The 9,794-nt window shown below is 38.1% G+C and overlaps 1 protein-coding gene across 8 annotated transcripts in view; it reads left to right on the top strand.

Annotated features, from left to right (window-relative positions):
• HS3ST5 (heparan sulfate-glucosamine 3-sulfotransferase 5) overlaps positions 1–9,794 on the top strand; it is a 358,640-nt gene that overhangs the window by 38,183 nt on the left and 310,663 nt on the right. The window lies entirely within an intron of this gene.

Here is a 9,794-nt window from a genome sequence, read left to right on the forward strand (position 1 = left end):
GTTGTCTTTTCGTCTTGTTTATGGTTTCCTTTGCTGTGCGAAAGCTTTTAAGTTTCATTAGGTCCCATTTGTTTATTTTTGTTTTTATTTCCATTACTCTAGGAGATGGATCAAAAAAGATCTTGCTGTGATTTATGTCAAAGAGTGTTCCTCCTATGTTTTCCTCTAAGAGTTTGATGGCGTCTGGCCTTACATTAGGTCTTTAATCCATTTTGAGTTTATTTTTGTGTGTGGTGTTACGGAGTGTTCTAATTTCATTCTTTTACATGTAGCTGTCCAGTTTTCCCAGCACGACTTTTCTCCACTGTATATTTTTTGTTCTACTCCTGTGAAAAATGCCATTGGTAGTTTGATAGGGATTGCATTGAATCTGTAGATTGCTTTGGGTAGTAGAGTCATTTTTCTTCTTTTTTTTTTCACGGTACGCGAGTCCCCCACTGCTGTGGCCTCTCCCGTTGCGGAGCACAGGCTCTGGACGCGCAGGCCCAGCGGCCATGGCTCACAGCCCCAGCTGGTCCGTGGCACTTGGGATCCTCCCGGACCGGGGCACGAACCCGCATCCCCCGCATCGTCAGGTGGACTCTCAACCACTGTGCCACCAGGGAAGCCCCTACAGTCATTTTCACAATGTTGATTCTTGCAATCCAAGAACATGGTATATCTCTCCATCTATTTGTATCATCTTTAATTTCTTTCATCAGTGTCTTATAATTTCCTGCATACAGGTCTTTTGTCTCCTTAGGTGGGTTTATTCCTAGATATTTTAATGGTTTCAGGTTTTCACCATTGAGGACGATGTTGGCTGTGGGTTTGTCATATATGGCCTTTTTTCTGTTTGAGGAAAGTTCCCTCTGTGCCTACTTTCTGGAGGGTTTTTATCATAACAGATTTAACAGATGAATTTTCTCAAGCATTCAGGAAACAAATCATTTCAAATTGAAAAGATTTTTTCCATACAGTGAAAAAGAAGAACCACTTCCCAATTCATTTAAAAACTTACTCTGCCATGTTGGTTCCTAATGAGCATTCTATATATCCTTGATACAAGTTCATTTTCAGATATATGATTTGCAAATATATTTCTCCCATTCTGTGCTGTCTTTTTACTTTATTGATGATATCCTTTGAAATATGTTTTCAATTTTGATTACGTGCAATTTATCCATTTTTCCCTTAGGTCACTTGTGCTTTTGGTGTCATATCTAGGAAACTACTGCCTAAAGTTACTGGTTACTTTGGTATGTCATTTTACATCTTAACCCTTAGTCTTTTAGAGTTACATTATTTTTCCTTTTGCTTATGGATAGGCTATTTTTACCAGCCGTTAAGGACCATTTTTTCTGGTGTCAGGGCATGGGAGAGGGAATAATATTCCAAAAGTGCATTTTTTAGATACTGGTTACTTCCTAGTGGTCACCAGCATTGAACTTGGGAAGGAGTGGGTAAGAGCACAAAACTTCCATTTCCTTCTTTACCTCATTTAGAAATTTCAATTAGGTAGAATATGTTTGTTGTTATTCTTGATAGATTTTAACTAATACCTAATACCTTGAGTACCCACAAAGGGCATCAGTACTAGAAAATTCAGTCTTATCGTCTCCAAATCAAGTTTTTGGATACTGTTATTTACCAGAGAACAAGAGTGTGTGCTCTTGGGTCATACTCCTAGGTTGAATCCTGACTCTGTTACTTATTAGCTGTGTGAGTTTGGGCAAGTTACATCATGGTTTGTTTTGTGTTTGAATTCTCATCTATAAAGTGGGAATTACAATAGCATATACCTTATAAAATTGTGAGAACTAAATGAGGTATTATAGGTAAACTCCTTAGAATGGTGTCTGACATGTAATGAATGCCCATAAGTGTTAGGTGGCAATGATGATATTATAAAATTGGTGTGTCTGTGAAAAATTGACCAAAAGAATTCTGATCAGTCTTCTTTGTTACTGTTTAAAGTATTTCAGACAAAGTGAAACGTGACCTAAACATATGAACAGCACTAGATATGCATATCTGAAACAGAAAGCATCATAGTCATTCATATATTTACTGGGTTTTTTTAAAGATTTTTTTTTCTCTTATGAGAATAACTTATATCTTCTATGGTGAGGAAATTGCTTCCATCAACCTTTGTTGATTAATTTATTTGAATTCCAAGCGTTAAAATAACTCACTTGTTAATCAAAGGTTTCTCAAAGTATTACTTTCAAATACTGAAAATACACTGATATTTTATATATGGCAATCAAAGGTTTCTCAACTACTTTCAGTTGCTACAAATATAATAATACTTCATATATGACAATTACAGCAGGGATAGGAGGACAAGAGATATCACCATCACGTAGAAGAAAGCCTTTTTAAAACAATTATATTAACTCCTTTTGTAGGAAAGATAATTCATAGAAAATTAATGTTGAGGTTCATAAAAACATGTTCCAGTTACTGTTCCCAAAATAATGTGTCAGATCCTATCGTATTCATTATCTCTGCTACTCATTCTGGCAGTTTCAGTTATGCTGTCACTAACTATTTCATGAGACTAACATACCATTTTCTAGCAGAAGTCCTGGGATAGTTACCTTGTCTCCCTGTCACTCCTTGCAGGAAGGCACAAGCCAGGCTTGTTCTGTATTCCCAACATCTAACACAGTACTTTGTCTATAGAAAGTACTCTGTAGATTCCTACAGAATCATACAATTTTAAAGCTACAAGAGCAGGGCCTTCACTAGAGATGGATAAATTCACAGAGTATTAATATAATGTCTGAAAAAGTATATGCTCACTCTACACTGAAAGAACTGGTATAAGTCTTAAAAGACACTTCTCCCTCTAAGCCCTGCTTCCCTTTCTTCCTCTGCAGTTTCTTCTGGTTCCTTCTCCTGTCACTCATGTTGCTAACATGAGTTGCCTGAGGACACCCCTGGGTTGGGTGCTGCCCAAGTGTGTCCCCACAATACCTTGAACTTCCTCATCACAGCCCAGATTCTATCAGTTTTATAAATCTCTCAGCTTGTTTAATTGTGTCTGTCCCTCTAAATCCGAGTCCTGGTGGGATGGAAACCGTTTTTGTCCTGAGTTGATCATTGCATTCTTTGTGCATGCCCAGCATGTAGTAGTACTTGTTGCAGAGTAATTCCTTATATATTTGCTGATGATTGAAGTTGTATCAAGTTCTGCCACTAGCTAGTTGTGTGGTCTTGGGGAAGTCAGTAGACCAAGGACAGACTAGGCCTCTGTCCTTCTATCTGTGAAATGATGTGGCTGGACTTGATCAGGGTTTGAAATCAGATGTTTCACTTGATGATTCTGACCCAAAACAGTGTTTTTATTTTTGCTTTTTTCTGTTTTTTGGTTTGTTTTCAGAGATGCATGCATTCCTGCGAAGCCACAGACCCATCACCTCATTTCAAAGTTGACCCTTGTGTTCATGTTATCTGAGGCTCCTGAGGCATTTGAAGTTGCCACCCCTGTCCTAGGAATGAGCTATTGATCGCTCTCAGTTGTAAAATTTTGATGCTAAAATCTCATGCTTCGGCCTGAGTTTACTTGTAACAGGGAACATTTATTTACATTGGCTTGTCCTCTTGAGTATCTTTCTTTTTGGCTCTTTCCACCTGGTAATGCTTATGAATTCCAAAGCTTACAAATTCTTGCGGTTGGCTCTGCCCTTTACTTCAACAGAGGTGTTTATATGTATTTGTATCTTTTCTCTAGATATATTTATGAGCAACCTGCAAGGGGACCCTCATTGTTATAAAGATGGATGTTACATCTTTATGTAGAAGATGTTAGAAGTTTCCTGTTAATTCATTTGACATGAATTTATTTACGTTTCTTTCTATGGATTATACTCATATCTCTGTGTTAGTTAGAGATGTATGAATACATTTTGATTTGGAATTTAACAGCAATATGTGTAAGTGTGTGTATATTTAAACATATAGGCATATTAATAACTTTATCTAGTTAGGCAATACCCAGGGTTTTTTTTTTTCTTTAGGGCAAAACCAAATATAAAGACTTTGTATAATTCTCAGTGAATCTTTTGCAAGATGCCTGACTTCCTCCACAAGGTGTCGTTCTGTAAATGTTACTACTTAGTAGAATGAAGTATATTTGACATGGGCCTATATTTACTAACAGCTGAGTGGAACATAACAGGCTTCTGATGAGTAAAAATGTTAATGTAGCAGAGTAGTTTATGAACAGTGAGATGAACTCATTTTAGTTTTGCTTTCAAAAGAATATAAGAAATCTAAATTTTGAGAGTGTATTTTCTGGACTGAGCAGAGCGGCAGCCATTACATTGAGAAATATGTGACTGTTTGGCTCACTCTTCCTGCCGATTTTAGAACGTTCTGTATGGTTAGTTACTTGCAGCATAGATTTACAATAGAAGCAACTTTCAAGTCTAATACAGACCCATGGGACATGCCCATGGGACTGTTCAAATAATTGAACTCCCTTCCACTTAGGACTATCCTATTTGCCACTTGGTGCGGGCCTGAAGATTGTACAAGCTGTGAGGAAGCCACTTTGTTATGGTCTGGCAGTCCCTGAACAATCATTTCAGCTTCATCACAGTAGACGTAGTTTATAGAGCACTAAGGGACACTGTCCTTAAGAATACTAAGGAAGTCATTGCTCATACACGAGTTCTGAGTAATTCCTTCCCTTCTGTATATTCTCCATGCTCTGTGTCCACTGTTATTCTCAACATGGTTATCTCAGGTACTCAGTATATGTGGTCACAGGCTAAAGATGACCTTCTATAACAGTTTGATGTCTGAAGCAGCAGTAGCTAGATATGTCAGCTTCCTGTATATGGCCTTGAATATGTGTTTCTACTTTGGGAGATTTCTACCTACCTGATACGTCTGCAAATATAGCAACATTTAAAAATTATAATTGTCAATACAGTTATTCTCCACATTTGGCCAAATTCCTCTTGTCTTAAATCAAGCACTTAATCTCTTATTGGAGATGGGAGCTTAAGATTTTGAGGGTTAGTTCTGAGCCTGACATTGTGCTTGCCATAGATGTACACTCACTTAAGAACTCATTTTTTATTACTTTATAGATAAAATTTTATTGAATAATAAAACCATTATTATCAGATTTAAATAAGGGGTGTTAGAAAAGGTAGTTATGGTGCATGTCCATTTTTCCATTCCTCTTCTGTTAATACATTTTACCTATTCCCTTCTGAAGTATGTGTATGTGTGTCTGTGAAAAGAAGAAAGAGAGGGAATGAGAGAATGAAATGTGAGTGGGTACATACTCTCACAGAATAAAATCTTGTTCTCGGGTGTAATTTAGTTCTGATGCCAGGCACTTGGGTTTGGAAAAAGAGACCCTAGTGCCTTATTAAGTAGTATGTAAATAATTATCTGTTAAATAATTATCTGTGTCCACCATGAGAATGTAAATAATTATCTTTGAGATTAAGCTTCTCTATCCAATAAGAGAACTGTAATCCTCAAATACGCAGACATGCTCACCTTCAGGCATTGGTTAAAACTGAAAGAAAAAGAAAGATAAATAGAAGAATCAGACAATTGATCTTTGTAAAGATTTTCAAAAGCCTTTTTAACATATTTCGGCCAATATTACTGAAAGATAATCAGTGACTTAATATTGCATAATACTAAAAGTATTTCAGAGTGATGAAGAAAGTGTATCTCTTTAAATAGATTACTTGTGATGAAAAAGTTTATAACTTCAAGCTTAGCAGGATTAGTTTTAGGAGTTCAAAGGAACGCATCTAAAACCATCTAATCCAACTTTTTATTGAATAGTAGCCAGAATGCCTACTATTCAGCCTGGTCAAACATGTAGTGAGGCTCTGCCTGAAGACTAGAAGTTTGTAATCTAGTGAAATATAAGCACTGCATTGTTGGCTAACTCTAATTCTGCAGTTTTTTCTACGTTGCCTTCCATGTATCAGTTCTCTTTCCCCTAATGCTGTCTCCTGGACACAGGCAAAATGTGTCACATCTTTAAATTCCAAAATTCCTGCAGCTGCCTCTCCTTCATTTGTTTCTCCATGACATGCTATTGAGATCCGGTAAAAGCCTGGTCCCCTTTCTGGATGAAGATTACCATCCAATTCTTTTCCATAGCTTAAAATCTGTCCATGATTTTGTGTCAAGCTTCTTGAAAGAGATATCTGCCTTTATTGTTCTTGCTTCCTCAGTTTTAATTCACTCCAGAAAGTGCCACAGACTACTTTCCCCTTTGGCCTCAAATCTGCCTCAGTGAGGTTATTGATGATTTCCTGGGCACCAAATCCTGAATATAATAGTCTTTCTGCAGCATCTAACCCTATTGATTCCTTGAGGCTCATTCCTCTTTTACGGTCCCCAAACTTCTTTCTGCTTCTTTCCTTCCCGGTTCTGACTGCTTCACCTCAAGCTCCTTCATGAGTTCACCTTTTAAAGGCTGGAGTTGTTTTCCAAGGTAGCATCCTTCATCTTTGTGTATATTACACACACTTACTGATCAGTTTTATATGTTGTTATGTGTTATGGTCCATATTCTGATGATTCACAAAACTACGTCACTAATCCAGATCTTTTCTAACTTTTGCAATTCAATTGCCCCATGAACTGCTTTCACTTAAGACCGCCTCATTTCCCGCCTGTTTCATTATGCCTGTCTCCTGATTGGTCTTTATGTCCAATTCATGTCTTCACTGTGCTGAAAGTGAGCTTTCTGAAACAAGAATCAATCCTTATCCCTGGTAGAGAGAGGACTTCGGGGACTTCCATTTGTCTAGCAAATAATTTTCAAACTCCTTAGTTTAGTGTATGAGGCTCTTTGCAACTTGGGACTTATCCAACCTCACCTAAAACCATTTTCCATCTTAAACTCTCAGCTGTAGGCCTAGAGAGCTCACTTCTGTTTCCTAAACACTTGGAGCTCTCTCTCACCTCTGAATCCTAGGCAGCGTCTTCTGCCTGAAACCCTCTTTGCTCCCTCTCTACCCTCTCTTCACGGGACTACTTCCGACGTACCTCAGATTCCACTCTGCCTACACCGTGCCTTGTTCTTCCCCAGAAGTAAGTTAAGTGCCTCTCCAGGATGCTCTCTTGGAGCCCCAGTACAACTCTCTACCTTAGCATTTGGCACACTGAGATTGTTCATGTACCTGTCTCTCTCCCCACCAGACCATGAACAACTTGAAGCAGGACTATGTTTTCTCATGTGTGGAACCCCAGTACCTTATAAAAATGACTTTTGCACCTCAGTTAGGGCCGTTTCATCCATTCACTCAGTGAACATTTTGGGAATCTACTAAGCTCTGTAATCAATGCTGAGAATATACTGATAAGCAAGATGGCCTGGCCTTCATCAAACGTATAAACAACTAAACAACTGTTTTTTTCCCTTTAAAGGTTGTTTATTCACCCTAATCCAGTATGACAGTGTCATTTTAAATCTTGATATTGCTATAAACCACATTAGCTAGCCTTCCTGAGTATATCCTGTGCAGATTTGTTCTTTAGAGCATACGAGAAGGTGTACGAGGTGTGCATTTAGTGCTAACATTTATCTCTTTTCATTCTCAAAGTAATTCTGTAATGTTAGTACTGTGATTCTCCTTTCCATGTGAGGAAACAGAAGCTTGCAGAAGTTAAATCATGGTTTTATAAGTGTCAAAGCACTTTCAAACCCAGAGCCCAAGAACTTTACACTTAAGCCAATCAAGGGGCTCTTTGTGTCTTCATTGTAGGCACTGGTAACAAATGGTGAATAAGAAAGAGCTGAACTTTGAGCCCCCAGGGCTGACATTACAGACTCCTTCCTGGTGACACCACATGTTTATGAGATATTTCTATCAATCTCCCTAAGTAGGCAGCCCACCTTTCCTCAGCCCATCCTGTCCTCAAGGATATTACAGAGGCTCACTAAATGCCTTAGAGAAATCTGTATCCACCTATCCACACACTGCCTTTATCTGCAAATCCAGTGCGCCCATCAGATGGGGAAATGGGCCCAACACCAGGCCTCATAAATATCTGTCCAATGAATGATTGACTTGACTTTCTTCCCTGTTCTTTCCATTCCATCCAATAACTTGCAGTTGCATAAATGCTTAGTGCAGTTACCCTTTAAGGCCTTAGATGTGCTACCTCAGTGGCAGTATGAAAAGCTCTCTTCAGAGATCGGATGGCTCCCTCCCATGAAACGTACACAGTTGTGTATCTGTGTTAATCAGCCTGCTGCTTGCTCCAAAGAAGAGATGTCTGAAATCAGCATTTCCCAGCCAGTATACTGAAGTGCTGAGTGGTAGGGCAGGGAGAACTGAACCCTGCTGTGATGAGACTTCTTTCATCTCCAGAGAGAAGGGTACCAGTCAGCCTTGCCTTGGACAGCGGGCGGAGGAAGAGAGCCCGTTTGACAGAGGACAGAAAGAGACTCAGTGCAGCTGCCTCCTCAGAATTGGGCGCTGTTAGGTTCCAATTCTTTTAAATATTTTTTTCCCCCAATTTTTCACTTGCTGCTTGAAAAATCAGGAGGAACAGTGGGAAGAATTTTTAAAATAATAGTTTGTTTACCATGTATTCTTGCCAGTTTTTCTCCATGAGGGTTAATGGCTTCTCATTAAAAAAAAATAAAAATAAAAAATGAGTCACACAACTCTTGTAAAAAAAAAAACCTCTCTCTCTTTTTTAGCTTTCTTAGGCAGATGTGACAGTGCCAATACAAATAGCACCTAGTAATTGTTAAGTTGTAATTTTAGAAATCAAAGTGCATTCCCAATGAGCCTATGTTTCAAAAGAAAAATTTAGCATCGACTCTGATATACCATCTGGTGTTCAAATCACTTTGAAAATAAGTGGTCGTAGTAGTGTGAATTCTCCTAGGACAAGGCTGGTGAGGAACAGGAGACTGTGGGATCGAACAACCTTGAAGAAGATAAAATCCCTTTTGGCATTACCTCTTTCTGTGTGATCTCCTCTGTCAGGAGTCCAATTTTAGTTTCATCTCCATCAGAGGGGAATAATTTATAGAAGAAATTTCAGAATGGGAGTTCTAGTTAGTGTTTTTACCATACTGTCTTTAAAGGAGCTCTGAATTATCCCTTTAAATCTAATTGCCTACTCATTATTCTGAAACTCCAAGAAAGAACAATGGATTGGATCCTTTGTCTTCTTCTGCCTGTGCTATTGAGAGCAACAGCCATTGCGTTTAGAACAGGGCACACTTTTAAAAGCTGTTTCATACTGTGTTAGTCGGTCTTTCGGAAGTCTACTTTGGCATGTTAATTACATTCTAAAAATGTAATTACAGTTGAAATTTAAAAAAAAACAACCTTGTATGTAGTTTAATCATTCTATTTGATTGTTTCAAACAGTCCACAAGTATGAAACTTAGAAAAAAAAATGCCATCTATAATTGTGCTGCATTTCAGTGACTTCCGAGGACAGAGAATTCTTTTTTTTTTATACAGCAGGCTCTTATTAGTCATCCATTTTATACACATCAGTGTACACATGTCAGTCCCAATCTCCCAATTCATCACACCACCACTACCCCACAGCCGCTGTCTCTGCTTGGTGTCCATATGTTTGTTCTCTACATATGTGTCTCTATTTCTGCTCTGCAAACTGGTTCATCTGTACCATTTTTCTAGGTTCCATATATATATACATTAAAAAAAAAAACTATATATATATATATATACATATATATATATACAATATTTGTTTTTATATATACAATATTTGTTTTTCTCTTTCTGACTTACTTCACTCTGTATGACAGTCTCTAGATCCATTCACGT

Source organism: Physeter macrocephalus, chromosome 10 (genome assembly GCF_002837175.3).
Source record: "Physeter macrocephalus isolate SW-GA chromosome 10, ASM283717v5, whole genome shotgun sequence".
In the NCBI taxonomy this organism is placed as follows: Eukaryota; Metazoa; Chordata; class Mammalia; order Artiodactyla; family Physeteridae; genus Physeter; species Physeter macrocephalus.